The sequence below is a fragment of the Pelodiscus sinensis genome, chromosome 24, assembly GCF_052426305.1.
Source record: "Pelodiscus sinensis isolate ZL-2025 chromosome 24, ASM5242630v1, whole genome shotgun sequence".
NCBI classification, from domain to species: domain Eukaryota; kingdom Metazoa; phylum Chordata; order Testudines; family Trionychidae; genus Pelodiscus; species Pelodiscus sinensis.
Genome location: NC_143075.1, coordinates 13541306 through 13551403, shown reverse-complemented (window position 1 = coordinate 13551403; position 10098 = coordinate 13541306). Strand labels below are relative to the sequence as shown.

The 10098-nt window shown below is 49.4% G+C and overlaps 1 protein-coding gene across 9 annotated transcripts in view; it reads left to right on the top strand.

The window, feature by feature from the left end:
- The first annotated feature begins 1713 nt into the window (after positions 1-1713).
- The window catches only part of CTNNBIP1 (catenin beta interacting protein 1), a 67648-nt gene continuing 59263 nt past the window's right edge, over positions 1714-10098 (top strand). For 7 of the 9 annotated variants that reach the window (XM_075906096.2, XM_075906093.2, XM_075906094.2 and 4 more), the window contains exon 1: positions 1868-2013. The gene's annotated coding sequence lies outside the window, so the exon portion shown is untranslated. The other 2 variants (XM_075906097.2, XM_089773170.1) reach the window with 2 other exon arrangements.

The window sequence follows — 10098 nt, the reverse complement described above, 5'->3', positions numbered from 1 at the left end:
TAGCCAGCTAAGTAGGATGGCTAGAGGGAAGGTGAGGGTGAGCTCACATCACCTGACATCATATATATAGTAGCCCAATGTCTGAGAGTCTATAACACCGAAATGCTGGCTGTTCCCTCTGGGGGGCGCTGTTGCATGAAATGCTGGCTGTTCCCTCTTGGCAGTCCATGCTGTATGAGGAGTGCGAGGCCCAAACAGCCGCTTGTGCTGCTTACTCCCCTGCAGCGGCCCAGCTGAATGGCGCAGAAGTCAGACAAGTACCATGGCGGGAGGCGAAGGGGGGCGGAGCGGTGACGTGCGGTGTGACAGAGGCTCCACGCCCCGCCCCCTGGCCGTGAACGTCACCGCCCCGCCCCCCTTCACCTACCACCGTGTTGCTCGGCTGACTTCTGTGCCGCTCAGCTAGGCCGCCGTGTGGGAGCAAGCAGTGCAAGCGACCATTTGGGCTCTGCACCCCCCATGCAGCACGGGGAGTGCGTAGCCCAAATGGCCATTTGGGTTCCGTGGTTCCCCGAGTGCGAGGCAGGAGGGGGAGGAGAAGTGAAAGAGAGAGAGAGAGAGAGGGAGAGAGGCAGGAGGCGGAGGAAAGCTGAGAGAGAGAGGGGGGAGGCAGGAGGGGGAGGAGGAGGAGGAGGAGAGATAGAGAGAGACTGGAGGCTCAGGAGAGAAGACTGGCATGGAGAAGAGACCTGAAAATCTCATCTTATGACGGGCTAATTGGCTAGTTATATATATAGTAGCCCAGTGTCTGAGAGTCTGTAATGCCAAAATGCTGGCTGTTCCCTCTGGGGGGGCTCTGTTGCCTGAAATGCTGGCTGTTCCCTCTGGGCGGCCCATGGTGCATGGGGAGTGCGGGGCCCAAGCGGCTGCTTGCACCGCTTGCTCCCCCGCGGCGGCCCGGCTGAGCAGCGCAGAAATCAACTGAGTGCCACGGTGGGAGGGGAAGGAGGGCAGGGCGGTGATATGCGGCGTGACAGCGGCTCCAGGCCCCGCCCCCTGGCCGTGAACGTCACTGCCTCGCCCCCTTCGCCTCCCTCCGTGGCGCTCTACTGACTTCTGCGCCACTCAGCCAGGCCGCAAAATATTTGTCCTAACAAGACGGTCATCTAATCTCATATCAGGTCTTAAACCTAAAGCAACTTCTCTGAACAGTACTAAGTTTTCAGCAAGGCGCTTAAATGACTGTATCAATGAAGTCATCCCTGAACTAGCAACCTTACAATGAGCCTGTGTTTTATCCGTTCCTGTTCTCCATTCCTTAAACCACCTACAGTCCTTACCTTTCTCCTCTACACTGCATATGCCTCTAACCCTTTCCCAGACTGACTCTTCCCTAGGTTTGCTGGCCACAGCTCTTTTTCACTGGCTCTTCCTCTCGATTCATTGAGCACACATTTTGTCTTCTAACCCTCCTCTTCTCACCTAGCCATCCCTCTACATTTTAACTCCTCTCATGAGTTATTTGACAAGTCTCACCCCTACTTCTTTACAATTCTGCCGTTCCCTCTTAGCTTCAATCCTATTCCTACTCCTCTTCTTATTCCCTCCTTCCTATACTGGTCTCAAACTCATTTTGAGAGTCTGCCCTCCCGCGGCTAGTCGATTGGTCCCGCCCCTTGACTCTAGCTCCACCCCCAAACATTGTGGCCACGCCCCTTTTCCTCTCTTTCTGGCCCCTCCCTTCTCTGTGGTTCTGGCTCCTCCTCCTTTATCACGATGGCCCCGCCCCCAGGCTCTGCGCCCGCCCTTTCCTCCACCCGGCTCGGGTTGTGCCTCAGGCGCCGCCGCTGCCCTGGGCGCTGGGACGCGGCGGGTCCCTCCTCCGGAGCCGCCCAGGCGCCTCCCTCCCTGGGCCGCCGCGGTGAGTCACGACGGAGGAGGCGGCCGCTCTCGCTCGCTCTCTCTCTCCCGCGGCTCCGGATCTGGCCCCCGCTCTTGCTGCCGCCGCCGCCCGTCCCGCCGGGAGCCAGCCCCCCGCCCGCCTGCCCGGGGCCGCTGCGGCCCCGCACCCAGGTGAGCACCGCCTGCCCGCGGAGCCGGGGCTCCCAGCCGCCCGCCCTTTGTTCCCGGCTCCCGGGGCGGCTGTAACAAAGGGAGCTGGGCCGGGAGCCGCTTGGTGCGCGGGAGCCGGGGGGCAGCCCCCCACTGCGCCTGTCCCGGGCTGCTCGGCCTGGCCCGTCACCCCAACCCCGGGCTCCGCTGCCCCTTGGTCTCTCTCCGGGGGTCCTCCGCTCCAGCCCCCCGCGCTACCCTCGCCCCTCCATGGGGCCTTCCCGCTGCCCAGGCCCCTCCTGGGGCTGTCCCAGTTCGCCTCCCTCCCCGGGCGCCTCCCCCGTTCGCTGCCCTAGTCCTCTAGGGCTCCCTACGGCCCTTCCACCCCATTCTCGGGGCTCCCCTTTAGGCTCCAGGCCCTCCCCTGGGGCCCCGAATCCCCCCCATGCTGCGGGGCACCCGGATCTGCTCCTCTGTGGACATTCCTCAGCGCTTTGACGCCTGATAAGCTTGGTCCTCGCTTATCTGTCTCTGGTTCATGCCCCCTTCCGACCTCCCTGATTTCCCTCACCCAGAGGTGCTGGAACCGGGGCTGCAGCAGAATCCTTGGCTTGAAGTGGTTTCCATCATAGACAGGGTTTACAGTTTGGTTCAATGATGCTCAACACCCCCACTGCCAACATTGTTCTAGGGTTCCTGACCTCCCTGGCTACTCTGCCCCATGCAGTCTTCCTCACTGAGGATGCTGCTTTCGGTTGGACTCATTGCTGGTTCTGCCTTAGCTTCAGCTACCTGGTGAGGTAGTTAATGCCTATTATGCCTGCTGGCATGTAGGGCAGCAACAAAGGTGAGGTAGAGACGGGCCTAAACTGAATGATGAAGATGACACTTGGCTTTTTTCACTCAGGTCCTATAGCTACTGGCTTCAGCATGCTCTGCAGCCTTTTACTCTCTATCCACTCTCTCCTGCTGGTGCGGAAAATCTGAACAACTCCTGCTGTGGAAGGCTGGGTAATAGGCGTGTGATTTCTGTCTGCCTTGAGTTGAAAAGATTTTAGGCATTCATGGCTTTTAAACCCCAGCTAGTAATGGATACTCAGTCACCATAGTTTTTTAAAATAGATATGGTATTTTGCTTTACTTCCTGTTTGCTATTTAGTGTTTCTGAGTACTGTTAAACAGCTGTTATATCCAACCCCAGACATGACTGCATTTCTGTGGCAGGTGAAGTAATTCCCACATAAAGCTGATTAATGTGCTGTAAAATCTTCAGAGTGACAGGTGGGGGATAAAATTTTAATAAACACTTAAGCTTAAAGCAGTGTATTCCATGCAATCTGTTCATATACATATGATGTCTTATAAAAGTTATGCCCCGCTTCATAGCAGTCTAGCTGGTAGAAACAAATACAGGTCATTTAAATTGAATGGCATACAGGTAGAAGAAATTTGGGGAGACTCATAAGACTCCGGGGTATTTAATAGGGGTTGAGAGAGCTTTTGTATAACCTTGATTGTAAGTAGATGTGCTCTAGAACATTTCTGTGAACGTAATATCACAGTGAGGTGCACAGTGTCATGGCAGTGTTAGGGCCTGAGCCAGTGGTGCAGTTGCAGTAGGGTTCTTTCCTTCTTGGGGCCTGTTCCTGTCCATGGGCATGAATCTGGACTCCCAGGACAATCTATTCTTCTTCTCTTCTGATGTTGGTAGACTTCAGCAAAGACTTCATTCTCCAGTTTCCTTATCCCTAGTTAAATATTGAGGCTAAATGTGGACATATATTTTACAAGCAGTTGTCCGCAATCCAAGTGAAGTAACAGGGACAGTGAATGATACTCTGTAGAGCAAATCATTGTCAAAGACCAGGGGGAGAGAGAGATGTTAGTAGCTGAAATACTGTTTTGTCTCTGGGAAATTAGTTTGGGTCCTGCTGACCATCCAAATGTACTTGATGAATACACAGAGAGGTAGCCGTGTTAGTCTGTAACTTTAAAAACAACGAGCAACCCTGTGGCATCTTAGTCTGTAACTCGTTTGTTAATCTCTAACACAGCTATCCCTCTGTTACTTTTAAATCTGTTGTTGAATCTTCGGGGAGGTTAAAATGTTCCCCTACAGGTTTGTGTGTTATCGTTCCTGAAGTCTGATTTGTGTCCATTTATCCTTTCTCACAGAGACTGTCTGGTTTGGCCAATACAGTATACATGGCAGAGGGGCATTGCTGACACTTCATGGCATATATCACATTAGAAGATGGGCAGTGGTATGAGACCCTGATGTTGTGGCTTGTGTGGTTAGGTCCTGTGATGATGTCACTTGTATATGTGGTAACAGGGTTTGCTGCAAGGGCAGGTTCCTGGGTGAGTGTATCTGTGGTGGTGTGTGTGGCTGCTGGTATTTGCTTAAGATTGGAGGACTGTCTGTAGGTGAGGATTGGCCTGTCTCCCAAGGTCTGTGAGAGTGAAGGATCGTTTTCAAGAATAGGCTGTAGATTGTTAATGATGTGCTGGGGGCTGTAAGTGATGACCAGTGATGATGTGTTATTTTCTTTGTTGGACCTGTCTTGAAGTAGTTGACTTCTGGGTATTTGTCTGGCTCTATCAATCTGTTTCCTCACTTCCCCAAGTGGGAATTTAAGTTTTCAGAATGCTTGATAAAGATCTTGTAGGTGTTTGTCTGTTTGTAGGATTGGAACAGATCTGGTTGTATTTTCTTAGGGCTTGACTGTAGATAACTGATTGTGTGGTGTGTCCTGAACCGGAAGCTAGAGGTGTGTAGGTAAGAATAGCGGTCAATAGGTTTCTGGTATAGGGTGGTAGTCATGTGACCATTTATTTATACTGTAGTGGTAAGGAAGTGGATTTCTTGTGTGGACTGGCCCAGGCTGAGGTTGATAGTTGGGTAGAAATTGTTGAAATCCCTGTAGAATTCTTTAAGAGTCTCCTTTGGGTCCATATGATGATGTCATCAATGTAGTATAAGTTCAGGAGGGGTGCAAGGGGACAGGAGCTATGGAAACATTGTTCTAGGTCTGACAAATGTTAGCGTATTGTGGGACAATGTGGGAACCCATTGCTGTGCCAATGACTTGAAGGTATAAATTATCCCCAAATTGGAAATAATTGTGGATGAGGACAAAAATCACATGCCTCAGCCACTGGAAAGGTAAAATGTCATTTTGTTGACTGCATAGTTGCTCTGTTGTGGGAGAGAAGACTAGAAAAGCCTGCTCTTTTGTGGATTTTTGTGTGAGGATTTTTCAGCTCTTGACAAACTATTAAATAAGCTATAAAACTCTTATATGAGCCGAGATATGGCATCCCTTTGGTTCAAAGGTTCTTAAGTTAAAAAATCTGCAGGGTTACGAGCTTTGAATCAAGTACAGGAGGCCCTTGACTTGCGATGTGATTGCAACGTCTCCCTCGGAACCAAGTCGGGGGCATCGTAACTCGAACCCTCATTTATGATAGGCACTGGGCACCATTGTAAATGAGGGCCAAAGACGTAAGTTGGGGGCTTTCGGCTCCTTCGGCACTTACAACCATTTTTGTAAGTGTGGGGGGTCAGAACTTGGGTGGTCACAAGTCAAGGGCCTCCTGTACTGTTGAAAGTTGGACTGCTTATGTCCTGTTATACCCAAAGAACTCTGTATTCTGAGAAATATTGAAGGGAGTACAATTTAATGTGGATAACGTAAAAATTACCTTTTAGTAACTTAGTAAAATACTATGCTGTACATTAAATTCTCTAGTCTCGATATTTTATTGCCAATGTCAGATATGAAACTTGTGTTGATAGATATCCTGTAAAATGTCAAGGACTGGATATGCATCACTATAATTTAGTGTAAATCCACTGTGGAAATAGAAATTGAAGGGTGTGTATGTATAAAACTTTTTAATATTATACCTTTACATAAACAGACTTATCCTGTTCTCATCCACGAAGCTAGCACCCTGTTCTCACCCTACTTTTTGCCTCTGCTAAACTGGCATAGATGAAATACAGTGCTGTAGAAACATTGGTGTGGCTTCATGATGCTATTGGCTGGAAAAAGTGTTTGTTCTTTGGTTTTTATTTGCAGCATTTGTGTAAAAAATTAGTAGATTCCATAGCATAATTAGTGTTGGTGTATGGATTTGCATGGTCTTGCAATTGATATAAGCACATGTTAATGGGATAATCTAAGCAGAGGCTTCTAGAATTAAAATAAATCATAAAGTGGCAATGAGAGAGAGACTTAAGTGAGTTAATGGTGGGGGGGTGTGTGTGTGTGTGTGTGTGTGTGTGTGTGTGTGTGTGTGTGTATAAAAAGCTGTCCAATTGAAGTAAGCTACTTAAAAATGTAGCACCATTTAAAATATAAACTTCAGCAAAATCCTGAAAACTCCACAAAGTGGGCAGAGACTGAGATTTCCAGTGAAAACACATTCAATATTCTAGGCATGGCCACCGCACCGTTTACATCAATCATGTTTGCCATCTTCTTGGGCATGTAATTATTTTTTTGTTATTACAGTTGCATCTAGGAATCCTAGTAATGGACCAAAGATCCATTGTGCTAGGAGCTGTACAAATACAGAATTAAAAAATACAGTCCTTGCCTAGAGATGATAAAATATGTGTATTCACGTAAATGTGTAACCACCAGCTCCCTGCACATACTGGTTCCCACCTGCTCCCTACCTTGTGCTGCAGCCTCTATATCAGAGACAGCAGGAGGTAGGGATGTAAAATTTTGATTTGACTTATTGAATAGTTGATGAAACTTACATCGATTGGTCGATAAGGGTACTTCTGCCTTTGAAGTGTAGCAAATGCTACGCTTCAAAGGCGAAAGTGCTGCAGGGAGCTTGGGGCCAGCCGGGGACTCAAGCAGTCCCCCGCTGGCCCCCATGCTCTGAGACGTTTAAAAGCAGCAGCACTGTGAGGAGCCTGCGGTCATTGGTAGAGTCCCCAGCTGACCCCAGCTCCATGTGGCGCTCCCGCTTTGAAACACCACGGGGAGCCCAGCTCGAACCGGTAAGCATCACCCTTTAATCTTTCACATCCCTACCTGACCCTGGGCTGCACGTGTCATTTAAAAGTGGCAGCACTGTGTGGAGCCCAGGATCTGGCCCCAGACTCCATGCGGCAGTGCTGCTTTGAAGCCCCCCACCTTTCTTTCCCCCCCCCCTTGCTGTCTCTTCCTGATAGACATTTGTTGTCCTAGCTCTAGGGAGAAGCAGTTATTGAACAAATGGACTTGCAGACAGACTCTCTCTAGAGAGATTTTAGAGAGGGAGAGATATTAAAGAAAGGCAGATGCAGAGGGAGCAGTTTTGTGTAAAATGAATTAGGGATAGCTGTTTGCTATGAAATGGTATTGAGCGATTGGTTAATCAGAAAACGTCACCCTTAACTTTACTGGTACTGGCTGACCAGCGGGGGCTTGAGCAGCTCCTGCTCCAGCCCCGCCAGGGCAGCCCCTGTCCACTGCAGGCCCAGCCTAGGCACATCTATCCCCCTTTAATCAATGAACCAGTTAAACACTTTTTACATCCCTAACTGAGTTGACAATATCTCTAAAGATTCATTATCTTATAGAATTAGAACCTTTCTGTAAAATGTAAATCGATTCAATTTAAAAACATTTTCATTTATATAGCCAGTGTTTAAATAGAAAGCGGTCATATTCATAGACTGACCTCGTTTGGGATTCCAGAAATACACCTCAGCATTGAGTGCACATGAGAGGCAAGAGACTTTCAAAAGCCACTACTGAATTTACTTAAGAAAAAAAAATCCTGAAAAATTTCCATTCATTTAGATGCTTACTTGCATTTCCTCTGTTGCAAATTGTTATCAAATAGATGATGAAACAATGACTGGACCTTTAGTACAGTAGACTCCTTAGTACAGTAGAATCCTTATGGTTATGCTGGATATTTCTATAATGGAGAGTCAGGGCAGGAGCGTGGGGGTTGCAGAAGTTAGAGTTGGGGGTGAGAAGGGGCTCAGGGCAGGGAGTGTTGGGGGTGAGGGAGGGCTTCACCGCAGTCTCCCCTGCCCGTGGGGCAAGGTGGCACCGCCGAGACAATGCTGGGGCCATGGAAGCTCCTGGAGCACAGGGTCCAGGAGCCTAAGAGCAGGAGGGCCAGCCAGTTGTGGTATCAGTCAGCAGCCTGGCTGGGGGCAGCATAGGACTGGGGCCAAAGCCCTTGAGTAGCCCCAGGAGCGAAGGGCTTGGGTCTGAGCCCTGCAGCTTCTCCCGACTGTATGGGGTTGGGCTGGGGCTGTGCAGGGATGGGGACGGATCCTCATGGCTTCCCCCAGCTGTGTGGGGGCAGGGCTGGGGCAGCATGGGGATGGGGTCAGAGGCCCAGCCCTGTGGCTGCTCCCAGCTGCACAGCAATGGAGCCTCGTGGCAGGGACTGGAGCCTGTTTGATCAGGGAGCCAGCAGTAGCTGGGCAAGCAGCCCAGCCAGGTTGAGGGCTGGGGTTGAGTCAGGGTTGCCTGCTGTGGCAGCCTGCAAGCAGCAGTTGATGGGCTTGGGGGCCGGTGGCAGGAGACTTCCCTAGTGCCGGCAAATTCTCTTGTTTGGAACTGGTGGGGTCCTGATGATGCTTGACCAGGGAAGTCCAGCCTGTAGTTGAGTAGTCAACTGCTCGTGTACATCCCTACTGAGAACAGCCTCTCTCTGCCCTCTTTGGAACCCCCCTTTAAATTAGTTAAAGGCTATCAAATCCCCCACGCTCTTCTCTTCAGTAGATTAAATAAGCCCAAATCCCTCAGCCTCTTCTTGTAAGTCATGTGTTCAAGCCCCTAATTGTTTTTGTTGCTCTTACTATTTGGGAGTTCTTGAACAGACAGACTTATGGACACACACAAACTCTCAAATATATGGTAGACTAGAAAACTTCCCAGCATTCCCCTCTGCCCTGCGGCCCTTAACCCCAGGGCTGGACTGAGGGGGAGGAGTTCGGGGCAGAGAGGCTACTTACCTGGGCCAGTGGCAGATAAGATGGTGAGCTGTGTCCTTAGCTTGTCACTCCCTTCCTGTCCCCAGCAGTTACTTTGCAATATAGCTGTCCCCTGTGCTCACTGCCCCCCAGTGACCATTGTGCAGTATCCTGTACTTCCCAGCATCCCCCAACATGTTGTTATGGAAAACAATTGAATTTCAGGTCCATCCCATTTTCCTGGCACAACCAAACCATGATCTTGCTTTAAGTTAAGGTAAGAAGTTGCTGCATATCAGATTTGTGGCCTAGCTGTTACCATTTAGGAGGAGTTCTTGGACTTGCAGAACAGATGGACTTGCAAACAGACAGATGCATATATCTCTATATTACATGAGAATTGCATATATTCTTCAAATTTAAGGAGCACATTTTGGAAATCAATTGTAAATGTACTTTTCTGAATCTTACAAAACTTTGAGACTATGCTATATTATCAATATTTTCTGTTTAAGACTTTTGATTTGCTGAGACATAAAGAGTATGCATTAATTTCAGCCCTGATCCAAAAAAGCATCATTAACTTAAAGTAGGAATGTAAAATCCTGTTTAATGGGATTAACTGGTTAAACATTATATTTAACTGGTTAACCGATTAAAGGGGGCATGAATGGTGGGGGGTTCCACCCCACTGGGCTGGAGTGCGCACACATCCTTTGCAGGGACAGGATTCTCTAGCTTGGCTGGAGTAGTACTTGCCTGCAGGGCACCTGGGCTCTGTGCAGACAGAGGCTGCTCTCTGTTAGTGGCAGGCCTGAAGCAGCCCCCTTTCTTCCCTTTTCCCCTTCTCCCCCCCCCCCCCCCCAAAGGAGAGGGACTGCTCTAGCCCTCACTGGTTAATGGTTATCTCGAACCGGTAAGCATCACCCTTTAATCTTTCACATCCCTAAGTTAAAATACAGGCAGTCCCCGGGTTACGTACAAGATGGGGACTGTAGGTTTGTTCTTAAGTTGAATCTGTATGTAAGTCGGAACTGGCGTCAAGATTCAGCCGCTGCTGAAACTGACCGCCAGTTCTGACTTACATACAGATTCAACTTAAGAACCCCAAGCGTCCCCAAGTCAGCTGCTGCTGAAACTGATCAGTGGCTGATTCCAGGAAG